A 17,844-nucleotide genomic window follows, 5' to 3' on the forward strand; every position below is an offset into this window, starting at 1 on the left:
ATATACACAAACCCAGACATACCTTTTCTTTTCTTCTAAGACATATGCAGAGATAGATGTATCTTGGAGTTTCCATTTAATGTTAAATAGAATTGAAACACCCCTAAAGCTAATCTTTCTCTTGGGTATTCCTAGATGTTTTCTCTTACAGACATTCGTTTCTCTGCCTCTGTCCCTTCTTCCTTAAATGTTAGACTTTCTATGTTTGTGTTATGTCCCTTATATTGATGCACATAAGATTCACAGTGTTTGCTTGGTAAGTTTTCAAATGCTTCATTCAATTTGAGAGTTGTTTCTAGCTGTTTTTATCAGAGAGAAGTTGCTGTCCCCAGTGTGTTAATCATGCCAGCCCATAAGTGCAGGTAAAAGAGTCCTAGTGTGCTGCAGCAAAGAGGAAAACTTCACACTGAAAGTTCCCTGAAGCTTCTTCTGCTGAATTCCCTTCTCTTTGCAATGCTTAATGGACATAAGGCTAATAAATCAGAGGCAAGAACTTAATAGCTTCATTTAGCAAGTCATACCTGATAATGACCTCTGCAAAGGGAGGCACTTGAGGAAATGCTTAGCTTGCGTGGAGTAGGTAGGACTTGCTTAGATTTTTGGTCCTAGACAGGCAGATAGATTGCTGAGGCAGCTCTGATAACAACTTAGGAAAAAATAGCATTGGCTCTTGCTGATGCTGAGTGAAAATAAAGGTGGTATTATCTCAGGGAGTCCATTGGGTATGTCCCCTTGGAGAATCCTCCTTCCTCACCTGAGCTGGCTGCAGAACTAGACAACTTGACAAGAATTTCTCTTCTGTTCCTCTGGGTAAGGAAAGCTCTAGACTGATGATGGGGCATCTCCAACTCCCAGTGCTCTCAAACTGGCACCTTCCCTGATTATTGAATTCACTTGAAAAAAACAAAAGAAAAAAGTAGATTTACAAGAAAAAAGAGAGACTCCAGTGATTTGTGTGAGAATGAGATATAAAATTAACAGTTGGGGTTTTTTTCCTTTGAACTGAACCCAGGAGCCTCAGTAAAGTTTACTCTATTTAAAGCATTAATTAGGGAGCTGACTGTACATAAAGATAAAACAGAACTCTTAAAAAAGTCTCTGGGGACTCCAAAAAACCCAGGTTTGTCTACATGAGGCAAAAGAATTTTAATTAGCAGCAACTGAATAGAAGTGAACTGATATGAGCAACAAAAAGAGAATTTATCCCACAATGTATTCAGAGAACATAATTGAATGTTCATTAGCTAAGAGTTATATACTGACTGTTAATGAGCAGAAATGAATATGTATTATTTCTTATTAAGCTGGAAATGTATGGAACTAATTGCATTTAAATATAGTAGCTATAAAGCTGTGTTTAATAACAGTCACTACTAAGAAGAGGAAAGACATAGGTGAATTTATATTCTTTACTGCAGTATCATTTTAAATATTTATTATGCTAAGTGGTATTAATACATAGCTTTTCAGGGAAATGGTTATTATGTTGTGCTAGTAGGACTCGGTGATGCCTTCATTTGTATAGGATTTATGCTTGCTTTATTTTAAATTAGGGAAGGCAGCACAAACAAACAGAAGCTCTCAGATTCCTCTAAGACAGTGTTATTATTGCTTCTCAGGGTGAGGGTCCTCTGTTACTCGTGATCAAATGACACTTGGCTTCTTGATACCGTGCCTTGACAATAATCTCAGGAGAGAGTTTTGGTAAGGTTTCTTAGTTGCAGATGTACGGGAGAGAGCCATCTTGTTATTAGGTGTGGTGACAGAAGACCAGAATGAATTTGTATTAACACACAGGGTGTGCTGTGCATGCACTCGGGAAGGGCCCGTGCCTGCCTGGGAGAGCCTGTGGTTATGTGGTTATATCCTAGGCTGAGCCTGAGAGGAAACTGGTAGGGCATGGTCACACTCTGATGAGGAACGTAGGGAAGTGTGTGGGAGTGGGCAGTCGCAGAGTTGTTTAGGTTGGAGGGGTTGCCTTTGGAGCATTTAGTTAGTGAAGAAGGGAAGGGTAGAAGGAAGGGATGATGCAGCTGCCCATACTTAGGGCAGGGTGTGAAATGGAAACCCTGGTGTCCAGCAGCTCCTTGGCTTTGGAGTTTTGTCAGATGAGGGCGGGGGGGGTGACTTTCCCTGAATGTTTTATGGCTTTTGCCATGATTGCAATGGTCTCTTGGGAAAGGAGAGGGACAGGAGACAGAGAGGAAGAAGGAGAGGAGCAGTGACACCCTGAGTGGGTGCAGAGCAACAGGGAAGAAAGGAGTACCACAAAGAGGAAGTTCTGTAAAAATAACTCAGTAGAAGTGTGATGGCTTCCCAGTGTTGAGTTAGCCTGTTTTCTTTGGAACTGCTGTGGAGTGCTGGACCAAAACACACCTGCTCCTGACTGCAAACATCACTGGCCTCTGCAAACAAATTTGGATTTACACCCACGGTTATTCTTTGTAGTTAAAAGGCCTCATCTTCTGCATGGCAAAAATAGGTGTTTTCATCCTCCTGCTCCATTTGAAATTGAAGGATGTTTTGGGGTTGCAATCAGGGAGCGTTAACACACCTTTGAGCTAGTCTGTGCATCTGACATCAGTGCTTTAGGCAGTGATTTTGTGGAATTTAGATTACTGTCTTCCTGCTTACATAGAAAAATATCTTGCTTGTTCTGATTTGAATTAGAATTATTTTTAATTTTGCAATTTATCCTTTTCTGATAAAATTATTATACATTATTGCAGTAACCAGCGGTCCTATCTTTTTAGTAATCTGAATTTCTGTTTTCTAATTATACAGCTTTGTTTTTACTACAGGATTGTTTAGTAGCAGCAACAACTGCACGTTCACTTTCAGGAAGATTGTAACTTTTCCTCTATTCACAAGAGGGCGATAAATCCCCAGTCATCTTTATGCAGCCTCTAGTAAGTGTTCAGTACCTCACTGCAAAATGTCATAAAGACCAGCTTGCTGTCAGAAAACTGATATATATGTATATGATCTGTATAAAATATTGTGATGTCTTTTGTTTTGGTTTATGGGAAGTTTAAGCTATGCTCTGTTTATTTCATGCCACTGCAGATCCTACCATGAGTAGAAACTAGGTGTCGAAAAGTTATTTATAATATCTCTCCCCCCCCAGTATTTTCTTCATGGTACACATACAGGTATTAAATTCAGACAAATGTCAAGCACAGAATAAAAAAGTGATTTTGAACACAGCATTCAGGAGAATTTCCCATAGCCTAAACATTCTGTATGTTTATTTTTTCCTCATAATGAAACTTTATTTGGTAACCAGAACCTTCCGTTTCTTAACTTTAATCTTTCTCTTGAATTGAAGTATCTATTGTCTTGAACCTCCCCTTTAAATACAATGTTATTTCATTTAAATACAAGCCTTTTTGTGGTGATAATATCACTATGGAGAGCTGCCGTAAGAACTGTGATTTCTCTATTTGCGTTGACAGTTTTGTAGTTTATTAACATGCTATTACATTTCCAATATTTATATTTCTTCACTTTCATATCCACTATCTCTTTTAAATAGATCTGTTTCAGATTGTATAATAAGAATGATTTCAGGAGCCTTACATGGAATAAGGAGTAAGAAAAAAGAACAACTGGTTCAGTGTACTAAATTTTATGTCTCTCTTGATGTTATCTGAGTTCATTCCAGCTCCTGTGTTTGAAGGAACTGGATTTCTTTCAGCTCTAAAGCTCCATGACCCAGCCCATGCAATTTTTAAGCTGTCAGTATTAGAACAAATTCTTAATAATTTACAGGGTAGTATGGCCTCTGAAGAATGCTTTCACTCTGTATCTTAATATGAAAAATAAATAAATGCCGAAAGTCTCTAGTAACGCACTGAGGCATTTGCTCAGTGTGTTAGTACAGCATCCAACTGAGTTTAAGAGCATCAACTACTGTGACATCTTCAAATAATAAGACAAGTCCATGACTCTTGAGGTTCCTTCTGCAATCTCAGTGGAGTTCTGGGGCTGTCTCAGATACCTGAGACAAAAACACCTTTATATTGTCTTTCAACAACTTCAGCTGTCTTTGGTTGCAGAGACTCAGTCTTGCCTGGCCACTTGCCCGGTTGTTGATTACCTCAGGCCTGCAGTACGAAGGAGCTGTTAGAAATCAGGGCTACTGATAGCTTATTTATTTTGATATTATCTTGCCTGTAGCAACCTTCACAATTCACCTCCACCCCTCCTCCAGTGATGCCTGCAGGGGCTGCACCAGCACAAGGGCAGAGCTGTCCTTGAGCACAGCACTGGCTGTGTGCTCTGGCAACTGTGATGCAAACAGGAGCAGGACTGGGTAACAGGCACAGCTGGGGAGAGATGAAGATAGGAGCTTTGGGAAGAAAAATTTGCCCTGCTTAAGAAATTAAGAGTCTGCCCCGTCCCTTTCCTAATCACCAGATGAGGTTTATGGCCTCTTCACTGTTTTTTTAAATCAACTCCAAAACCAGGGTGTTTTAATGGGTGTCTTACAGTCAGCAGTTCCCAGGTTGGGAGCGCCATTGTAAACACAAGCTCCTTCACAGATATTCTCTCAGTACAGCCAGGCATTTTGGCTATTTTAGTAAAGACCAAAATTATATAACAAGCCCATGTGACTGTGTCTGTTGGTTTACTCTCAGCTTTCCTCCGGACAGCAGCAGAGTTCTGTGTGCTTCATTAGTGTCTCCTGACTGCTTTGGCAGATGCAGCCCTGGCTCTGCTGTGCATCTGGGGGTATGAGAATCTTAACAGGGCACATTCAATTGTAAATATAATCTGCCTTACGCTAATGTATAACTCGTGTGTTTCCAGCTAAGGAAAACAAACTCTTCTTACCACAAAAATGTGCCCTCCAGAACTCCATCCATATGTCAGAAAGATACTTAAGTCATATTTTTGTCATATTATTTAAAGTTTTAAGTACACCACAATAGTAGGAGAGTAAGTATGCAGGTGGGTCAATTCTTTTTTTATATAATTTCAAGAAATAAAGAGGACTTGAAAGTGAACAAGCAAGAGTAAATGAGGCATTTCCAACCAACCCACTAACTGTGACTCAGCTGAGGTATCTGATGAGAGTAAGAACTTGGTAACTAGAATTAAGGGGGGAGTGGAAGGCATGCCATAAGCCTTTTTTATTTAGCAACTGGAGGAAGATTTCTCCTACCTATTCCTTCTGTAGTGGTAACAGGTATGTGCTTTATTCAAATCTGTTTCTGCTTTTTTAAGTGCTAACACTGAAGCCGTCCCAATGCTATTAATATGACAGGTGTGGCTGCAAGATTGTTAAAGAGAGCAGGAAAATTCAGGTGTGTGAGCTCAGTTAATGCTAATATAATCTGCCCTGAGCCACACTGCATTTTCAAATGTTGAAGGTGAGGATACTGGGTAATTTAAAGCAAGACTAAGTATTCCTGCTGTTTAGCAGTCAGGACCCTTGAACACCACAGCAGTGTCTCTTCTGCACAGGTACTCATAAAATAAGGTTGATCTGACATAGAGACCAGCCTAGAAATTTGCTATGAAGCCCAAAGCAGAGATTTATTATGAGCTTTGGAGTACAGGTTAAAAGAAATATTTTTCTAGAGAAAAAGGGCAGGAAGGATGGAAACAATGAGTCTTGCAAAAAAAAAAGGAGCGAATACTATAACTTGGCAGTTTTCAGAGATGTGCTGCTAGTTGTGCCTGAAGAATAAACATTCTGCTTTTTCTGCTGACTGTAGCCAAAGTCTGTGGCCAGCCAAAAGGCAGAGGAAGCTCTGAGGAAGTGTGTGCGTGTAACAGGGACATTTCAGATGCTGATTGCAGGTGCTTTGCCCAAGCTTTTCATTCCATATTTCAAAGAAGGTTTGAGTCTGGAAATGTGCTGTGGGGTTAGAAACACTGCCTAAGGTCTACCCAGCTGGCTTGGAGAAGCTTTTGGACACTGATATGTGAGACAGGCTCAACAAACTGAGATTGGGCCCTTAAACAGTAAAAATAACCTCTTTTTCTTCTGTGGAATCAGATCACAGATGTGGATGTTAACAAAGGATTATGGAGCTGTAGCTCAGTTCTCATAAAGAGAAATGGTGATTAGTTACAGAGACTTGTGAGCTTCCTTCCCAGCAGCAGAGGGGCATGGACCCGAAGGGGCTGGGTGTTGGAATTTCACCCACGCTTCACTGGGCAAACGACAGCAACTCCGTGCTGGTTTTCCAGTCTGTAATATGAAGTGGTTATCTTACTGAAGGGATTGAAAGGCATAATCAGTTGTAAAATGTATTGAAACAGAAAGTGCTATCTCAGTGCAAAGTGGCTTTATCTACTGCTGCACACCCAAAGGATTTACTTTTGAGGTGGAGACACATTTCTTAATGCCTGTGATGTGTACCGAGACAATTGGAAATAATAAAGCCTTGGGGTAGTGGTGTTGGAACCTTGTTCTTATTGAGGTCACTGGCAAGTCCATCACTGATTTCAGCAGGAAGAGGATCAGGCTGCTTTATCAAGAGGCATTAGGTAAACACAAGGCTTTCCAAGACTAAGGATCTGGGATTTTTGGAAAGCTAAATTGTGCAGTGCCAGTCCTCGCCTTGGTAGTCCAACTGTATAGTGTAGACATTTTGTCAGTTAATTACTCAGAGATTTATTAACTTGAAATTTTAAGGAAACTGCTAGCTTCATTGCTGTCTGCAAACAAAACATGTAGAGTGAAGAAGGTTTGTATACCCTAGGCATTTTGGCAGAAAGTGAACACTAAAATGTGTTAATTTAACAGAGGACAGTAATTCAAAAGGATGTGTGCCAGTAAAATAGTTCATATAGCCCATGAAAGAACTTAGAAATAAACACAGTGCACCACTGTTGTGGAAACTGAAAAGTTACAATAGATGGGGAGAAACCAACAGAAAAAGAAATAGAAAAATCTCCACAAACACAAACTAAAAAAAAACCTTGTGGAGATTTACCCCAATGTAAATAGTTGAAAATGTATTGATATTTGGGAGATGCCTGTGACAGTTATGAACTTAAACAAGAAGGATGGCATTTTCTCTGAAGAATTTCAGTATGTATAGTTCTGCAAACAATTTATATATCAAAGCAGTCACCAAATGGGCTGGAGAGGCAGAGCAACAAATCATTTCCAGAAACTGCCATTATCAGAATTTAGAAGTAGTGGTAATCTCAGTGTTGTTACAAAAGTGAATATTAATGTCTGTATTTTAAATAAAATCTGATTTTGATTTTATTATGGGGCCTTAGAACTCCTTGGAAATGGTCTTGGAAAATTGTGCTGTAGTCATGTCAGTTGGAGTCTTTTGACATATAAATGACAGAAATCTGGGAAGTTTTCTAAACTACATGTACTGTCTTGTTAAATCACAGTGCAGTGTTTCATCTGACCATTGAAGACATGTATAGTAAGCAGAGTTAACAGGCAGATGCACAGGTGACTTTCTTATTAAAAACCAGAATATCCCATATTTATTTCTGATGTTTTTCTAAAGAATTTGTGCTCCCACATGATTTTATGCTTTTGCATTCATTTCTTGTTTTGGAAAGGAAGTTCTTTTAATAATGTTTAGCATCAACCTCTTCCACCTGTGCAATTTGCTGCTCTGATAAAAGTGCTGTTCCCCTGCAAAAGCTTATAACGTGCTGTATGAAATGTCAGGAATGATAAAGCAAAACCAAGAACCTCTGAAAGAAAATGTACTGCCATGAATATCTGAAATCTACTGAACCACTGCTTTTATTGTATTTAAATTTCAATAAACACTTTTCTTAAGAGCTTGTGCTTCAGTAGGCAGAGAGATGTGTTTTCCATGTAAATAGCAGTGTTTGCCTTTTCTTTAAAAACTGTTTTCCACTGCAGTAGTAAATCCTACAAGCAAACTAAAACACAGTTTAGGCCATGAGATACGGAATAAAATCTCTGAAACTTCTCTCTGTGCTTGCTGGGTTGCCAGTTGTGGCCATCCAGCAAGAGTGCCTTAGAGAACTGATTTTCACTATGTTTTTATGTATGTTCAAGTTTTGAAAATAAGAGAGAAGGGAGGAAGCCAAAACCCATGAAAGGGTGCTAATAAGCTCATTTTGCCTCTTCGTTGTTTTATGCCTTGCCCCAGATTTTATAGCTTCACTCTCAACAGAGATGGTAGGGCACAGGATTTATTTCTGAGCGCTTACCACTCTTTAGTAGAAGGCATTTACGTTTTTCCATAAGAATGCTTTCTAGTTGTATCTTCCTTGATAGCATTTTTATCCACTTACCTTACCCTGAGGTATACCTTAGAAGGCTGCTCAGAGGTTGGCAGGGGTTAGTGTAACCATTAATGCATTAAAGTTGGCTGTTGGAGGTGTTAATGCTTTGCTGGCAGTTGTGTTTCAGAGCTGCTGTCTCTTATGTCAAAGGACTTCCTTACCTTAATGCCAGACCAGCACTGTCCTTGACTGAAGTCTTCCTCAGTAATTCTACCAACTCTCCCAGTCACCACTTTTAGCTTCCCAAGATATCAGGCTTAAAGTCTTGAAAGTTTGAAGATGTATCTGTAACTGTTTTTACAAATGTCTGCAAATATTACTGATTTTCCTGAGTAGTCATTTCAGCAAGTTTCCTTTGCATCTCTTAGGGGCCAGTTTAGGAACCAAGCAGGAAGCAAGTGAAAAGGGTAGATTGTAACAGGACTAGTTTGTGACTCCATCCTATGCAGAAATACCCCTTGACTATTTTCAGAATGAAAGGCAGAGTCTCCAGTTTTATATTCTGCTTACGCTTTTGTACTGCTCTTTTCCACGTCACTGGAGAGCTTTTGCATAGTTTTTTCAGGCAAGAGAACTTTATCTGTCATGCAGAGCTTTCTCTTTCTCTTCTCCTTTTTTCTCAAGAGGATCGCTGCAAGGGACTTGTACAGTAACAGTAGTGCTACCTGAATTACATTAAGTGATGTGATTGTTTAGCTTTGCATGCACTAGAAGAAGGCTGAAGTTTGCAGTGCTCTTAAATCTGCTTACGGTTTATTTGGTGAGGTTGGATTTGTTCTCAAGCGGGTTTAGGTACATTTCTCTCTGGCTGAAACTGAAATGCCTACCCATGAAAGCAAAGTTGCTTGCTTTAACACAGAGCTAGGGCACATCTCCCATGGAGATAATGTCATGGAAGAAAGTAGTTTAATGGTGGAAGAATGGAAACATTGGAGAACTCTTTGCTTTTTTTGAGATTTTATCTTCCTGTTCTCTGTCCCAAAGTAAATGTTCTGTCTTTGCACAAGTAAACTGAATTGGATGTCAAGGCCTCTGAATATCCTTAGATAGCTTAAAACAAACAGACTGTCATAGCATGGTTGAGCACAAAGTTTGTGGCTGAGTTTAAAAGTACCTGAGGGGAGAATAAACATGTTTAAAGAACTTTGAGATAAAAGGCTGGGGATTTTAGCATGCACAGTTGTGCATGAAGCCTGTTGTGCTTCATTAAAGCAATGTAAAGGATTACTGATGTCCTGTGACATGGTCTAATCAAATGCCACTGGGCAGAGCTTTGGTACAGCAAGTGCTGAAGTCTTATTGAAATCCAGAAAAAGCTAATTGCTGTTTTGGGCCGCACAGTTGCACTCTGGGTTGATTGGCTTACCCATTTGGGAATGCCTTATGTAATAGGGTAAAACATACTGCCACAGGTGCAGAAGTTCTTATCATGTTTTCTGGATAGAAGTCCCATAAATAATTGTGTAATTTCTGTCAGTAATGCCGTATACTGGGTACTCTGATCTTGTCTTTCTGAAAGGGAGGCTGTATTCTGTTATTCCTACACCTCCTACAAAGGCAGTCAGGACCCCAGTGAGATTCTTTGGTGCTGCTGGCTTTTGGGCTGGCACTAGGAGTGTACTACTAGCAGTCCATAATTACACCAAAATGAAGAAGCTCCATAATTATGAGTACAGTCATGCTTTCTTTTACTCTGCCCTGCCTGTTGTTGGCCATACAAATCTTCCAAGGGGGAGGGATTAGCAGATGCCTGTGGTTGCTCTGCAGTTCTTCAGAGAAGGTGACGTTCTGAATCTGGTGCCTCTTCCTATGCCAGCTGACTCCCCAGCTCCACAACAAACTCCTCAGCTTACAGAAGTGTCCCATAGGTTAATTAGTTCATGTGTATAGCATATCTTGATGTAGAAAGTGTTGTTATTATTACTTAAAACTCTTGAACAACCTCTTGATAAAGAGATAGAAGAGTTTTAATTGCAAAAAATGTGTATCCTGAGAATAATAATCCCATTTTCTGAATTCCAGTGACTTTTTCTTCATGGTTTCCTGTTACCATTAAGTTGACTTTTAAGAACATATAATTTTAAAATATTTTTTTAAAATTTAGAATGGAAGTTGCCTGACATTAAAATATTTAGATTTATTCTGATTTTACTTTTAATTGCATACAGCACTGCTTTGACTGAAAATATTTAGACTGAGGAAGCCTGTGCCAATAGGCTGTATTTGTATTTTTGCTTAGCTCTTCAGGAAATTCCTTGTCTGTCTCTGTTGCTTGGCTATAATGTGCTTAATGAAAACGGTTTTTGTTGTTTTTTAGAGTAAATGTGGTACAGAAACTTGGGAAAAAAAATGCTGCTGCCTTCACAAATAATTCTAAGAAAAAGGAAGTATAAATCAACTTATATGTAAGTTTATTGCATTGCTTTGTGTCAGAAGCCTTGGACAGGTTAGAAGTAGTTTTTGCTGTGGGCAAATGATGTAACTGGTAAAATGAACGTGTGTTACTATGGAGTAATTCATAGTCTGTCTGTTTTAAAGTTCTGCATTTCACTGTCTGTGGATCACATGCAACACTGCAAGTTGATGAAAACAAGAGCTTTTTCCTTCTTCCTCTAATGAGGAGTCCTTTAATTGGCTCTGAGTCTTACTGGAACTTAACAAGTCCAGACCACAAACGTGTCCTGAAAAGATGGACACAGTAATATCATGGATACACTTAAAAAAAAAAAAAATTAATAGCTGTGTTACTTAATTTATTCTAATTTAACTTCTGAAAATGGGAATTTAACCTTCTTAAATACTTTGCTTCTAGGACCAAGTAGTTCTAGCTTCTGCTTAGGGCACTAGAGTTAGCCTGAGTTAGTGAATATTATAAAACAAAGTTTCCATCAATGAACAAACCTGAAGCATGTTTTCAAAAACACATCTGCAGTCAATAATCTTGAAGAGTAAAGAGTGTTTTGGACAAATTCGTTGAAAGCATATTCTATACTGGATATGAAATTCTTATGCATATGTATAAACAGTGCCATTCCTGGGCTCTGGAGGTCTGATACAGGGCTTTGGAGAGACACTTGGATACCAGGGTTTGTATGTTTGCACATAGTTGGTAAACAGCATGATTTGGAACCCAGTCATGTCCTGTGGTTTCCTCATATCCTTCATGTTGGATGAAAAATAAGCTGTCATTCATGGCATTGTGGAAACGGAACTACTTAAGGAGACAGTCATTGAATGTGGTAAATTTTCCGTTGTTTATAGCCCTTAAATCAAGGGTAAAAGTGACGGGGATCAATGTAGTAATCAGTGGTTGGAATCTGAGGGGACGTTTAAGGAGAAGAGGCTAAATTATCACAATGCTCCTTCAAAAGTAAAAGCTACAAAAGCACTACTGAGCACATGCAAAATCAGAATTTTAGGTACCATGTTTATGTTGAAAAGAGTATCTATTATTCTAAAACACTCTGAGGGGGGAGGAGGGGCCTTCACTTTAACCCTTCCTTCCCCAAACAGCATGAATGCTGAGCTGTTTTAAAGTGCCTTGCAAATAGGAAGAAAAGAACATTCCTTCTTTATCCACAATACAAAGCTGTTGTGTTTATCTCCAGGTCAATGTTTTTTGCTACTAGTACTACTACTACTCCTCCTCCTCCTCATGTTTTGATAAACTGAAAGTGTGTTTATGAATAGCCATCAGTACTATGATACAGATAAAACCTGTTCATGTTAGTGGTACACACCCATCCCATCAGGGAAATGAAGAGGTCTTGCCAACGTAGATTAGATTGTGATGGATAATAGACAGTAAGTGAGAATAGATTAATCTGTATAAATGTGAAGTATTTAGTAGTGTTCTTCAGCTCCAGATAATGAAATGCCATCGAGGTACAGTTAAATTTCTGTTTATTGACATCTGCTGCAGTAAAGAGCCTGCCAGGAGCATGGTCTATGTTTTGAATTGATTTTATATACTGATAACTCTCCATAGTTGTGTGAAACATGCCCAGGTGCTGGAATGGAATTCAGTAGTTCAGTAGTTCTGTCTTTAGTAATAATTTATCTGTTACCTTGCTTATGATTATTCCTCTTCTAGTGATCCCTCCCCTTCCCCCCTGTAAATAATAGCAGAAGGAAAACCTCTGCTTTGCTTCTCTAATGACAAGGTAGTTCATCTCAGAGTTTTGAGCTGCTTGCATATTTATTTTGTACTGTCAATACATCATTAATATTTCCATGATGCCTGAAGTTTTGGTATCTGCCTAAGAGCAGTAGCAGCTGTAACAGCTGTCTGGTTAAGAAGAATAATTTTTGGACTCAGAGTGTAGCTTTGTGTTGCTGCCTCTCCAACAGTGAGTGCTGAGTGATGTTCAGGTGGTATGGCACAGCAGAGGTGAGGCCAGTGCTGGCTTCCCAAGGGTGAAACAGAGCCATAATCCCTGTGAAGATGAACCATGTGGCTACTTACCTACTCATTTACCACTACCCTTGCTCTTTTGCTGTGGCCATTCTCACATTTGGGTTAATCCTGTGGAGTTACTGGCTGGTAGCTCTGTATTTGCACTGTTAATGTGAGACTGGGTGGCACTGCCCATCCTCCTTGTTCACTCTCCCAAAGCTGTGTGTTAGGGGTGTTAGTGTGCAGCAGTCATCACTCCTAATTAGCAAGGTTTCTCACTCATCTCCTGTGTTCTCAAGCACACCAAGATATTTCAGGCTATATTTTCACTGTGACGCCATAGTTGTGCCATACGTTTTATCCATAGAGGCAAGGCCTGCCTAATTTCCCATTCTCTGAGCGGGGAAGTTGATGTACTTGTCACATGCCAAGAGCTCAAAAAAATTACTTTTTAAAGAAAATTTTAGAGTTAAACAAACCATTTCAGGTGTTGAATTATACCAGAGAACTGCACTAAGGTGACCTGTTAAAATTACGTTCAGGTGGTATCAGTTTAAAGAACAAAGACTTTAACAAGTCTGGAAAAAATACAGATAATAGGTTGGAATACCCATAGTGCGTGGTTGAGATAGCGCTGAGATGTGGCCAGAGGTCTACTGGCAGCACATTGTGCTGCTCTAAAGACAATATTTGCTCTTCAGACTGGCAGGAATTGCTGTGGGGGACTTACCTCCTTCAATGAGGAAATTCCTTGAACCTGGCTCAATCGTTTCCTGCCCTGTCCTGGCTGAAGGCTGTGCGGCTTTGGAAGACTTTCCTCCTTTGGCTTTAAGGGATGGTGACTAAAATGTCGAGCCTGAGGGTCATGAGGAGGGAGAGACAGACAAACTCAGGGAAAAAGCTTCCCCTAAAGGAATACGGAGTGTATATATGGCAGTGGGTATGAGAGGTGTGGGACATGATTCAACAGTTCTCCCTCTCTTTACAGAAATGCTTCTGTAAAAGAATTTTCACACTTATTCCCAACGAAACATGCTTTCCTTTTGATGTTTAAACACCCTTTATCTTTTTTAATAGCTTGGTACTACCCCAAAATTACGGGCATAAAGAGAACAAAATCCTTCAAGCCTCCTGCTTGGCAGTCTCTTACAATCGAGGACGCAGAGGGAAGCAGCGGTTTTCTGTGCTGCCTTTGGTGCAGGAGTTGTTTTGGAGCCGTGCTGGGAGGGCGGAGCGAGTGTCTTTGGGCTCGGGGAAGCCTTGTCCCGGTCCGGGGCCGGCGCTCCGCGGGGCGGGTGCGGTGCGGCCGCGCTGCCCGCAGGGGCCGCTCTGAGCCCGGGCAGCGCGGAACGCACCGACAGCGGGGAGCTTCAAAATAACCCCCCTTTCCCAATGTTTGCCTGCTGAGTCTGGAAGGAAAATCCAACTGGAAGCAATGCTGTGTCAACGGCAATAACTCTCCCTCGGTTTGCCTTAAAGCCTTCAGTTATTGTAAAGCCACTTGGCTCAGAGGCTTTTATCCCCTTGAACTCCAGGAATGGTTCTAGTTTACATCCACATTTCATGAATGTTCTTCTGAATTAGCCTACTTTGGGACTGTATGTAGGGCTAGTGAGCCTAATTCCAAACTTAGGAGAAAGTAAGGCTCACGAACTTTGGCTGTATTATTTCCACTATAATTTTTGCAGAGTCCTTTTGCCTTTTCACAGTGTGCCCTGTAGTGTCTACATCAGCTCAGCTCATGTCACAGTTATTCAGATTATACTCCATTATTTAAATATCATTCCTAAGAATTTTAGCTTTGGCAAACAGTCTTATATGGAGATAGAGGTATTGAAACACTGGTTTTTGTTTCAAGGAGCTTTCTCTGCTGCAGTTAATTTTATCGTATCTCTCTCCAAGAAAATGGAGTAGAAATTCTGAATAATTTTCTAATCATAACATTCCAGATTTACCCCAAACCAACAGTGCATTTCCCATTGGTCTATTTAGTGTGATTTTTCACTTTTGAAAAACTCAAATGTATTCCCACAAAGAGTGTGAAACCCAAGAGGACCTATAGTCTCATAAAATTTTGATTGGGAAATGTAGGAAGGTAGGTTCTCCTATGGGGTTGTGGTGTGCTGAAGAGGGCATTTAGAATTGGGAGTTTGGATTCTTTTATGGCTTTGAGAGATATTGGCACTTACATAGCAAAATATGTAGTTAGGATTCATGGTAAAGTTGCAGACAAAATGCCAATCATTATCTTTAATTTTGTCAGTAGAGAAACCAAGGCCAGTTCAACACATGAAGAAAGCTCAAGTTAATTTCAAAAATGAGCAACTAAATGGATGTTGTAATTTGTGTTCTTAAGCCCTTGAGGTTCCATAGAGCATAGCCTTTGCCAGGAGTGATTAAAATACTAATGAGGAGGAATGAAATATTCCCAAGAGAGATGAAGAAGATGAATTGAGCTTGGTGTTTACCTGTAAAGTTAAAAAATCTGAGAAAGGATGTGTTCCCTTGACATTAGACCACTTCAACTTCATAAAAGAAAAATTCCCCATAAATTCAGGACTTCACTACCAGTGTGTAATAACCTTTGAATAGACACAAATTTTTCAGGAATACTTAAAGCTGCCAGTGTGCCATAGAAACAGAGTATATGTTAGCAATATTTATGTGATGTTAGTTTTAATTTTCAGAGACCACACTGAGTTTTGCTTAGCTAGAATTTATGGAGCAGAATTTTTCATGGACTAGAATAATTTAAAAAAATATTTTAATTTTTCACACCCAGAGTCCCTGTGAGGTTTCAGCATCCACACAGCTTTCAATTTTAGCAGTATTCTTTCCTGTGTTTTTGGGTACTTCTCACATTTGTGAATCTAGTTATGGGATTTTTCCCTGACTGAATTCAGGCTGGAGTCATCCATTCTGTCAATTACTGCAAATAAGTTCTCTGAACTTACTTAGAGGGTGCAAATATTTTTTTATTGAACGTTGTCTGTAACACAGTGTCTCCAGTGGATTTGGTCACCCTTGTGTAAAGTATGCTGGGACATTAGTATTTTTAAGCTTTTTCTAAACTTGAAATCAAAAGTAGAAATGAAAAGTCTGTGTAGCAAATGTGTAACTTCCAAGGAGATGCTGTGATTTAAATGGAAAAGCTCTATTTAAGCTCATGGTTTCACTAAGAAAACCACAATAAATTAAGTACAGGATCTGTTTGAAACTTCTGGTGTCTGATATTTCCCAATTTTTCTGTCCATAGTACAGAATTTGCATGCAAAAATGAAGAGTGTCTATAGAAAAAATATTTGAAGGGGGAAAGTTCTTGTTTCCTGGAGTAGTTTTGACCTGACCCTTTACAGGTGATGACTAACTCCTCTCTTCTGATTTCTTTTGTTTTGATCCAAGTGTCTAGTTGTTTATGTAAAAAACAAAGCTGAAAGAACAAACGAGAGAAGAGGTGATAAAAGTGGAGTTGAAACCGAGACAAACCTGTAAAGGCCATGAGCGCTTTGATATATTATGCATTTTCTCAAAGGACTTGCCTGAAGCAAAAGCCGAAGCAAAACGTAAAAGCTGAAGATCTGTGTAGGCAGGTGCCCTACCTTTTGGGTTGGATACTTACTCCCTTTTAGCTTCAAGATGTTCACAGTTTGAAGAATACTGCATGAAAGTGAGAGGAACTGGAATTTACCTATCTGAGCATCAAGCCATAATTCTACACACATAACCAGTGATACAAGACAAGAGCTTGAGGACTGAGACAATGCTGTGCAGTGCTACACAGGAAGGCATCTAGATGTAAGAATGGATGAAAGTCCCACAGATGAGGACTTTAGAAGCCCCTTTGACAATATGGGAAACAACAGCAAAAGGATTTTCAGTGTAGGTCCTCCTACTCCATTCTTTTGAGCTGCTGAGGAATAGAATTGTTAGTGGCCTTGAAAAATACATTTTCTTAATGGAAAAGAAAAGCATGAAAATTCTAGGATTTAATGAGCCTTGCCCTGTCTTCAGCTAGTGAGAAATCACTTTCTTTCGAGGCCTGGGTTCAACAGTCAGTGCATTGACCACAGAGAGGAAGCAGAGCCCTTGTCTTCCTTTTGTATGCAGGAGTTGCCTCTGGTAAAGTGCTTCTACTTGGTTTGCCCTGTTCACTCCTCTGCTGCTGTCCTGAGGCAGTGAACTCTGCTGTGGGGGGGTTCCACTAAGTCAGATTCAGGGAGTTGAAAAGGAGAGCAGTGGAGAGAGGCCTTGGCTGGAATTGTTTAGGTGCAACCACAGTAGAAATGTCTCCATGGCTGAAGTAACTGTATGATGTGACACTGGATAGGAGACCTGTGGTTGAATTTCCCAATTCCTTGGCTAGTGGTAATTAGAAAATTTGCACAGCGGAGGTGCTGGGTCGGCATCGTTGCTTGGCACCCAACTGCAGATTGTGAAGCTGCTTTCAAGCTTCAGCCCTTTTGGCAGCAGTATTGTGCTGTAATAGGCATAGGCAAGGCAGAATAAAGGTATGAAGCAGTCCAAGGTTGAAGCAGTGGTAAGAGACGTGGAAAATAAGCCCACTTGGATAGCTTAATATTGTGAATTCCTGAGACCACCTCCACATAATTCCAGAGACAGACCACCAAACGCCAGGCTAATCTAAATTAAAACAATTATCCTCTTACAGCTTTAGTTTATTTTGGCAATGCTAACAAATTCTTAACAGCAAAGTAAGTCAGTCAGTCATTTGGGAGTAATTCTGAGAAGTCCCAGAGGAAAGGACTGGGCAGTAAAAGACAGCTGAAATTTCAACAGATTCTGTTTTGTCACCCCCTGGCTCATTGTGCAGAGCATCTGCAGCAGGGTTTGCAAGGGAAATGCAGACCTGTAGTGTCATGGGGCCTTTTATTCTTGTGTCCCTCTTCCAGGCTGGCTCGTTGGTTGTCTGGAAGATTCTGAGCATGAGTATGGGGAATCTGGCTGAAGCTGAACTTTAGAAGCATCCTGGGAGTTTGGGGATTTGCAAAATGAGGTGAAAGAATGATCCAGCGATAACATAAGCAGGCAGTGTGGATACAGCTTTCCCAGTGTTGGTTAGGCTGACCAACCTGCAAGTGCTGGTGTGGCCTCATGAAGCTATTGCAGCTCTGGAGAAAGTGCTTGAGCAATAAAACAAATGAACTACTGATAATCTTGGATTTCTTGGCTGTTATCTCCAG

This window comes from Corvus cornix, chromosome 11 (assembly GCF_000738735.6).
Source record: "Corvus cornix cornix isolate S_Up_H32 chromosome 11, ASM73873v5, whole genome shotgun sequence".
Lineage (NCBI taxonomy): Eukaryota > Metazoa > Chordata > Aves > Passeriformes > Corvidae > Corvus > Corvus cornix.